Raw genomic sequence first — 8,256 nt, forward strand, 5'->3', positions numbered from 1 at the left:
CAGTGGATTAAAGAATTTTAAAATGTGGTGTGTACAGTGATAGAGCACTTGCCTAGCATGGTCAAAGTCCTGGGTTCAATCTCCAGTAAAACACACACACACACACACTCTGGTCCTTATGCTTGTGAGGCAGGCAGCAGAACCTCTGAGCTAAATCCCCGGCCCTCAGCATTTTTTAAAAAAGGAAATCTTGTCATATTCTGCAACATGGATGAACCCTGAGGCCATTATGCTAAGTGAAATGATCCAGTCACAAAAAGACAAATGCCATAAGATTCTACTTACAAGAGGTACGTAAAGTAATCACTCTTAGAAACAGAGAGTAGGTTCATAGTTGCCCAGGGCAGGAGGAAAGGGTTTGCTAATGGGGATGGGATATTCTTTGGGTGTGATGAAATGTTCTAAAATTTATTGTGTGTCACCTGCAGAGCTGTGAATATACTAACCACCAGTGAATTCTGAATTGTTATGAAATTAATTTTCTCTCAATAAAGCTGACACCAAAAACCTGATTGGAAGCTCTGTTACATAAGAACAAATCTGGTGATTCCTTTAAGCCATGGAATCATTGTAGGGTCTCATTGCAATGACTGCCTAACTTCATCATCTCAAATGTACTCTGGTTTGCTACCTCCAAGCAGTAAATCTCCAGTCTTCTTCTGGAGCAGGGAAGGGTAAATTTGCCTGGCCATATGGATTTGAAAAAGACAACTGCTTTTGTATCTACAAATCTTCCTATTTTAGTTTTACAACATGGAAGTAGCAAGTGCAACCAATTTCTGAGTTTCTAGGAAGTTTTCTTGATTTTCCAGTTCAGAATTCAATTTTTTTCCAGATGCTAAGTAAATAGTAAATAGTAAGTATTGTAACTTTGTTCTTAGCAACTCAACAGTCTGTCTTCATTTCCTATGCATTTTTAGATTTCTTAGATTTTTTTTGCTAGGAAGAAGCTTTTAGGATGGATGTTTATGCTGCACTTAAGAAAGAATTCTGTCTGCTCTGATAAGCAAGGACAGTTAAAGACCAAAAAAATAAAGTCAATAATCTTCTAAAATGGAAAAAAAGCACATCTCCTCACTTGTCCAATTAAACTCCAAAGGCATTGTTTGAACCTTTACATGCAGAAGAGCCTTAAATTTTTTTGTTTGTTCGTTTTTTTGTTTTTTTGAGACAGGATCTCACTATGTAGTTGAGACTGACCTGGAACTCACTATGTAGCCCAGGCTGGTCTCAAATTCACAGTGATCTTCCTGCCTCAGCCTCCTGAGTGCTGGGATTATAGGCGTGTGCCACCACACCTGGCTGGATGAGCCTTAAATTATATATAACCTTAGATTCAGTAGTTGTATACCCACACATGTGACTGTTTTTTCCCTTTAATTTATACGTTTTGTTTTGTTTTTTAGTGTTGGCAAGAAACTTACTAACTTTGCAATAAAATAAAAATTATATTTTAATGTATGGAGAATAAGGAAAGAATGTCATTGGGGATGGAGATATGAAAGGTCCTCCATCGGTCCTAGAGAGGTCTTCGGGTTCTTTTTGGAAATTCCCCTCCCTACTCCACTTCCAGAGTTCTTTTGTGTTCCCTTCAATAATGCAACTTTCCAAATACACTTTACAAAATACAGGGGTAGGGACATGCGTTAAAGATTTCCAAAAGTCTCTGCCAAGTCTACGATTTTTGGAATGACCTCTATTCCTACTTGGGGCAAAATTAGATTCTAGTTAAAGTGAATGTTGGTACTTTGTTTTGCTTTGTAAGAGAAAAGCAGGAAACATGAAAATTCTTTTTTCTTGCCAGTAAATACGTTCAAACTTACTTCAAGGAAAAGAAGATACTACTGATAGGACTCTAGTAGCTGGAAAATCTATTAAAGTTTAGTTTGAACATGGCATTTCCCTTGTAAACAGCAAATGCAAAAGGCTTAACTTGGTGCTGGAGGAAGTTGTTCACCTTAAAGAAAAACTCTGGCTCCATTTTCCATTGGGTCATATAGTTTTGTCCCACTTTGTACCCACCTCACCACATGGCTTTGCTGTATAAAAATCTTGGAGAAGTGGGGTGAGCCAGCAAGCCTTTTTCTGGTCCCCCTTCTGTCTCTCTCAGACCGAAGCTTTCTTTCCCTCAATAAATTTTTCCTCTTAAAAAAAAAGAAAAAAGAAAAAGAAAAACTCTAGCTCCTTAGTCAAGGAATGATGCTATTACCAAGGAAAGTTGCAGGATAAATCTTTGTGGTCCCCTAAGATAGTCTAAGATAGTCTCTAGATCACTTCAGAAACTTGGTTATCAACTTGTCTGGACCTGTGACACCTCCCCCTCCCCATCCAAAAAATTTTAATTATCAGTGATCACTTGGTGTGAAGACTACGAACACTATCAGTTAGTGTTCACATGTGCAAACAAATAAACAAAAAACAAACGGACTCTCAAAATTTAAGCAAAAGAAGGGCCAGGGATTTAGTTCAGTGGTTCTATGACACCTGCCTCACAAACACAAGGACCTGAGTTCAATCCCCAGTACCGAAAAAATTTTAAAAAAGAAATTTAAGCAAAAGGGGAATTTACTTATAGCCTAACAGTTAACTTGGAGACCCCCAGGAAAACCAGACAATGAAGTTTGAAGGTCACCTAACTAGGAATTCTCTCAGAGTTATGCCACAGAAATGATTAGAAGATACCTTTGTTTCTTCTATGCTCCTTAATTCCAGACTCAGCAGCTCCCTCCCCATAACAGAGCCCTAAGAAGAAAACAAGGGAAAAACAGAGGGAAGAATAAAAAGCGCTTAATTACAGCGCCAAACCAGTCTGTGGTAGCGCCAGGATGCCCTTTCTTTCCTGCAGAGCACATGGTTGGTGACAGCTTTCTAACAGATAGGAAGTTTAGAGACTGATGGGATCCCTGTACCCATCGTGTACCCCAACCCAGTGAGCAGTTGAACTCATAAGTATCACTCACTTCCTGCAAGGCTTCTGCATAATGGAGTCATACGGTAGTCACTCGCTTCACCTCCTTTGGCTGATGCCCACGTGCCATAGCTTCTTTGAAGACAGAACTATGTTAATAAAGTCTAAGGAGATTAGCAAGAAATTGTTTCAGGGCTGGATGTATAGCTCAGGGGCACAGCTCCAGCCTGACAAGTGTGAGGTCCAAACTTTGATTTCCATTACCAAAAAAAAACCACCCAAAAAAATTGTTTCTGCACAAGAATGTGAGCTCTGTTGTCAGAGCTTCTAAGAGAACCTAGAAATTTAGATTTTTACATAAATCTGCAAATGATTGCATTCCACACTTGGTCTTTATTTTCTAACTCCTAAATGGAACTAAATACTTAGTCGTAGAAGATGCCTTAAACACATGCATTTTCTCCCATCTGCTCTCACTGTCTTCATTTAATAACATGACTTCTCACAAACTTCTCCTAGTGTCCATCTCACTAGGCCAAAAAACCCTAAGTGTGCTCTCAAGTACATTAAGAGATTGTGTCCCACTGTCCTTTGTATTCTCAAACCACAAGAAAATGGTGAACTCTTTCTGTCTGATTTCAAAAAGCTCACTGCAATTTCTTTTAGTTTCTAGCCAGAGAGTTGCTGGAAACAACCCATGAAAATAATATGGTGTTTCAAGCTTTTATGGCTTAAAATGTGTACTCCTAAAATTTATCTGTTGAAGGCCTAAGCCCCAGACCTCAGAATGTGATGTGTTTGGGAATAATGCCTTTTAAAAAGTGATTAAGTTAAATTGAGGCCATTTGGCTGAGTTCCAATCCAATCTGACATGTAACCTAAAAAAAAAGAGAGAGAGAGAGAAATTTGGACACATGAGAGATCAGCGGTGTGCATGCACAGAGGAAGGGCCATGTGAGGACAAGGGAGAAAACAGTCATCTGTGAACCAAGGAGAGAGGCCTCAGTTGGATTTCTAATCTCACAACTGTGAGAAAATAAATTTCTGTTGTTTAAGCAACCCAGTTTGTAGTACTTTGTTGCGACAGATGTAGCAGACTAATTCATAGACCCTGGAAGAAAGTATTAAGCAATAAAGAGGGGAAGACGCCCAAATGAAAGCCCAGGCCCTGGTTTATGCAGGATTGTAAACCTAAGCTCACAGTGCTGCGTTTGGATGTAAGAGATATGTAATCGAACAAGATTCTCTGAGCCTCACAGGGGGACCTCCTAAGAAATAGTGCGTCTGCACTGCTGGGGAGTTACAAGATACAGGGAAAGTTTTTAGAAGTTCCTTCCAATTTCCCAAAGAAATCTCCAGCACAGTGGAGTTTGAGAGTTACTGTCATGAATATCATCTAAAAATTTTACAGTCTCAAAATAAAAATGCACCAAAAGATCTTTTCTACAGAGTTTATATCAATACACCAAAAGTAATCTCAAAAATATTGAGAGGTCCATGAACTCAGGTTTGTTCCAATATATTCTCTCTAGGGCCGGGGATTTAGCTCAGTGGTGCTGCTGCCTGCCTCACAAGCACAAGGTCCCGAGTTCAATCCCTGAGCCCCAAATTTAGCCAAACTATTAATATTACCATTCTTTCTTTTCTAGACCCAAAAATGAGCAACTGAATTAATTCCTTGGGAGCAGTCAAGAAAACAGGCAATGAAGGCTGTGTAAAATGTGAACAATGTATGTTTCCCACTGGGGAGCCCATACAGCAGCCCCTTAGCAAAGAAGAATGAAATCTCCATCCGCACTGAGAGGGAAAGAGGCCAGGCTTCTTCTGCTTCTCAGAAGGATCTGTCTCAAAGAATGATTCTAATAAACTCATCGGTGAAGGATAGGTGATTGTACTGCATTGGTGAAAGACTCCTTTATCACTTACAGTCCATTATATGTATTCTAACCTATTCTATTTCACACAAGAATAACTTTGGAGGAATGAAATCGAGTTTGCAGAAACACTTTTGGAGAGATATAAAGAAACCTAGCTGCTTCAGTGTCATTCTTTAATGTGAACCATAAAAGACTGTAGAAGTAGGGGGTCTCTACTCACATCACAGAGTTGAAAGGATTTAAGTGAGGAAATCCAAGAATAATACAAATCCTGAGATGTATGCCGGCAGTATGAAAATGGAGTCTCTTTAAAAGTATTACACAACATGGTCAAGTTTTAAGGAAAGAGAGAAAGACAGGGCTTAATGAATCCACCTCTTTTAAAGAAACTGGTCCCCCAAATTTCCATTTCATCGCATGACAACTAGTACTCCATCATTGCCATAGTAACCAGCTGAATAGCATTAGTCTAAAGACATGCTCTTTGATTGGGCGACCGACATAAGCCATTAGGAGTCTCACAACAATGATGAAAAGGCAGTTCTGCAATCACACTGACCTATTTCTAGTTTCCAGTATGCTTTATTTCTCCAATCTGCTTCCCTAAAACCAAGAGTTTGGGGGACTGAATTAACTCAAGAAGTATATAATTGTATCCCAATAAGCCACTATTAAATTCAAGAGCCTTTGTTGTCTAATATCTCAAAAGTGTGATGATATATGATAGCCACACCCTCCTCTATGCCTTGTATTCCCTGTGTTATGACAACAGGGCACACTAGCCACATATGAAACCAGATGTTGGTTGCTGGTAACAACAAACTGCTGTCTTTGTTTGATGAGGCCACTGAGAAGATAAATGAATGGTAAGGAAACTTTGAGGAAAAAGAATGACCATACTGTAAAATAATGTGATAAAAGGGTTTGTGCATGCGGTAGCACTCTTATTTGTGCATACACATAAACTAGCATTTATGAAGTAAAAATAGTATTTTTGAAAGCAGTGCTTTCAAAAAGCTGTTGAGCTTTTTAAAGAACATCATTTTCTCCAGCTAATAATTTTGCTTGGTACTTGCTCAAAGCAAACTACTTATGTATTCATGAACATTCCTAGAATGCTGCTGAAAGCAGGAATAACTTGGGAGATTTATTCCACCCCCAGCCTACCCACTCACTCTAGTCGGCTACTCTCATAGCAGGTGTGTATCATTGGGAAATTTTCTTGAAATGTCCAGCTGTGTGCTCTCATAGCATATGCATTGAGAACCTACCAGGGTACTGCACTGGAGTTGTTAAAGCACTAGGCTTGAAAGTACAATATAGGTAGAAGGTGGGAAGTTGGAGAAAAGAGAAAAAGAACTTACTTTGAAACTGGGTTTGCAGAGCATGTACAACCAAATATTATAGATAAATAAAAATTAAGTTTCCTTAAAATGCCTTTATGCATTCTGCTTCTGAGTTCATGCTGTTATGTAGGACTCTTCTAAATGGTATATGGGTGAACAGATAACAACTCCACCTTCGTGTTTATATTCACATTTCACACAAGATTGAGAAAATGCTAACTGCCGATGTCCAAGAATGGAGCTATTTTGTTGGGATGACGGTAATTACGAAGGTGCTCCAACCCCAAGCATTCCCTGGTGCTGCCCGTGGTGTGTGTTACATCCCAGCCGTTGTGCTAAGGGGTGGAAATACAAAGTTTAGCAAAAATCAGTTTTTTTGCTGGGGCCTCAGGAAGTTTACAGAACAGAGAGGAAGAGAATTGCTGAGGATGAATGGCCATCCGCCTACAAGGCTCTGAAGGAAAGGAACCTAAAAACCCTCAGCCAAAGGAAACCAAGCAAGGCTGGGCTGGAACTTCCTGATAACAAGGTAGTTAAGATGAGGGCTGAAGGATGCAGGGATGGGGCAGGAGGTGCTGTACAACGGAAAGGGCTGAAAAGCATTCAAGCCACAGGAAACAAGACGAGTCATTCCAGGAACCCAAAGAGCGCCAGAGAAGAGTGGCTGAGAGGAGACTGGGGAAAGGAGCAAGGTTACACACCACTGTCAATACTGACACCACAGTTTTCACTACACGATACATCCTTCAACTGTTAAACTACATACTAAGTCAGACTGTGCTCTCTAACTAAATTAATATGATTTTAGTTTAAATCTATACATGGAAGATGACTTTTGATTTTGGTTGGAGATTATAAGGAAAGGAATTGGTTCTGTTGACATTAGAATAATGAGGATTTCAACTCAACAACAGTTCCTGAGCCAGGAGCCAGGCTCAAGTGATATAAGGCAAAAAGTGACAAGAGACCTAGCACATGACCCTTGTGGTCTAGTGATACATACAGAACTACATACAAGTCCATGTGGAACCTTCAGAAAGTGATCAGAGAGATGTGTTCATGGAGTACCCTTTACACTATACTGCTGCTAGACAAATGGAAGAAAAATGTTAACTACCATTACTAGAACACAGTGTTGGAGGAGTACGGGCAGAAGTACCTACTGAATTACCTGGAAGGACGCCGCTGTGAACATCAGGGGTTTATTTGCACATCTTTTCTGAGCCTCCAGAAAAAAATCTAGTTTCTCTAGGAAGAATTTAGTAATAGTAGTTTCTTATCTAGCCACAATAGTTTGGCCAATTATTTTAAATGTATATATAATAGAAATTGATGCACTGCAACAAGACAATAAATATGTCATAAGAAATGAGTGAAAGAGAACCACGCCTGCTCCCGACCCAGCCACCATCACTCAAGCGCCGGGAGGTAGGCCGGCCCGATCCACCGTGGAAAGGAGAACCACGCCTGCTCCCGACCCAGCAGCCATCGCTCAAGTGCCGGGAAGGTAGCCGCAAGGGTGCCCCTGAACCCCCAAAAGCCACCCGCCCGCACTCTCAGACCTCCTGACTGTGCAAGTCTTTGGACCCACTCTGCAAAGACAGAGGTGGTCTTCAAGGCTATTTTTCTGAGTTCCCAACTTTGAACACCTTTAAAGAAAGGGCGTGGGAAACCTGTAATAGAACATTGCGGAGTTCAACCATTCAGAAGGATGGGGAACTCAATCTGGGCCTTGCAGCCCGAGGTCAGTCAGCATCATGGGGTTTAGCAAGCAGGTAACTGAGATCAGGGGTCTTGCATCCTCGCTCTGTCTGAGCCATTAAATTGTTAATATACTATATTGAAGAGTTTGTTCACTGCAGACATGTTCTGGACTGCTTCTTGATTTCAATTTAATTCAAATGATTTAAGGGTGATAGACTAGTGACTACCACAGGTGGTCAGTGTCCAAGTTGTGCTTGATCTTAATGTGTTGCTGATTGTATCAGTTGGGGTAAAGCATTGACGGTGATTTGATGAGCTGTTTTCTCTGATGTTATAAAGATGAGAATGTCCGTGGGTCGTTAGAGACACAGAAGCTAGGGTGCAACTATATCAGGAAGATTTGGGTGATAATCCAGAGATT

The sequence above is a fragment of the Fukomys damarensis genome, unplaced genomic scaffold (genome assembly GCF_012274545.1).
Source record: "Fukomys damarensis isolate Sample0158 unplaced genomic scaffold, DMR_v1.0_HiC HiC_scaffold_15, whole genome shotgun sequence".
Taxonomy (NCBI): Eukaryota; Metazoa; Chordata; class Mammalia; order Rodentia; family Bathyergidae; genus Fukomys; species Fukomys damarensis.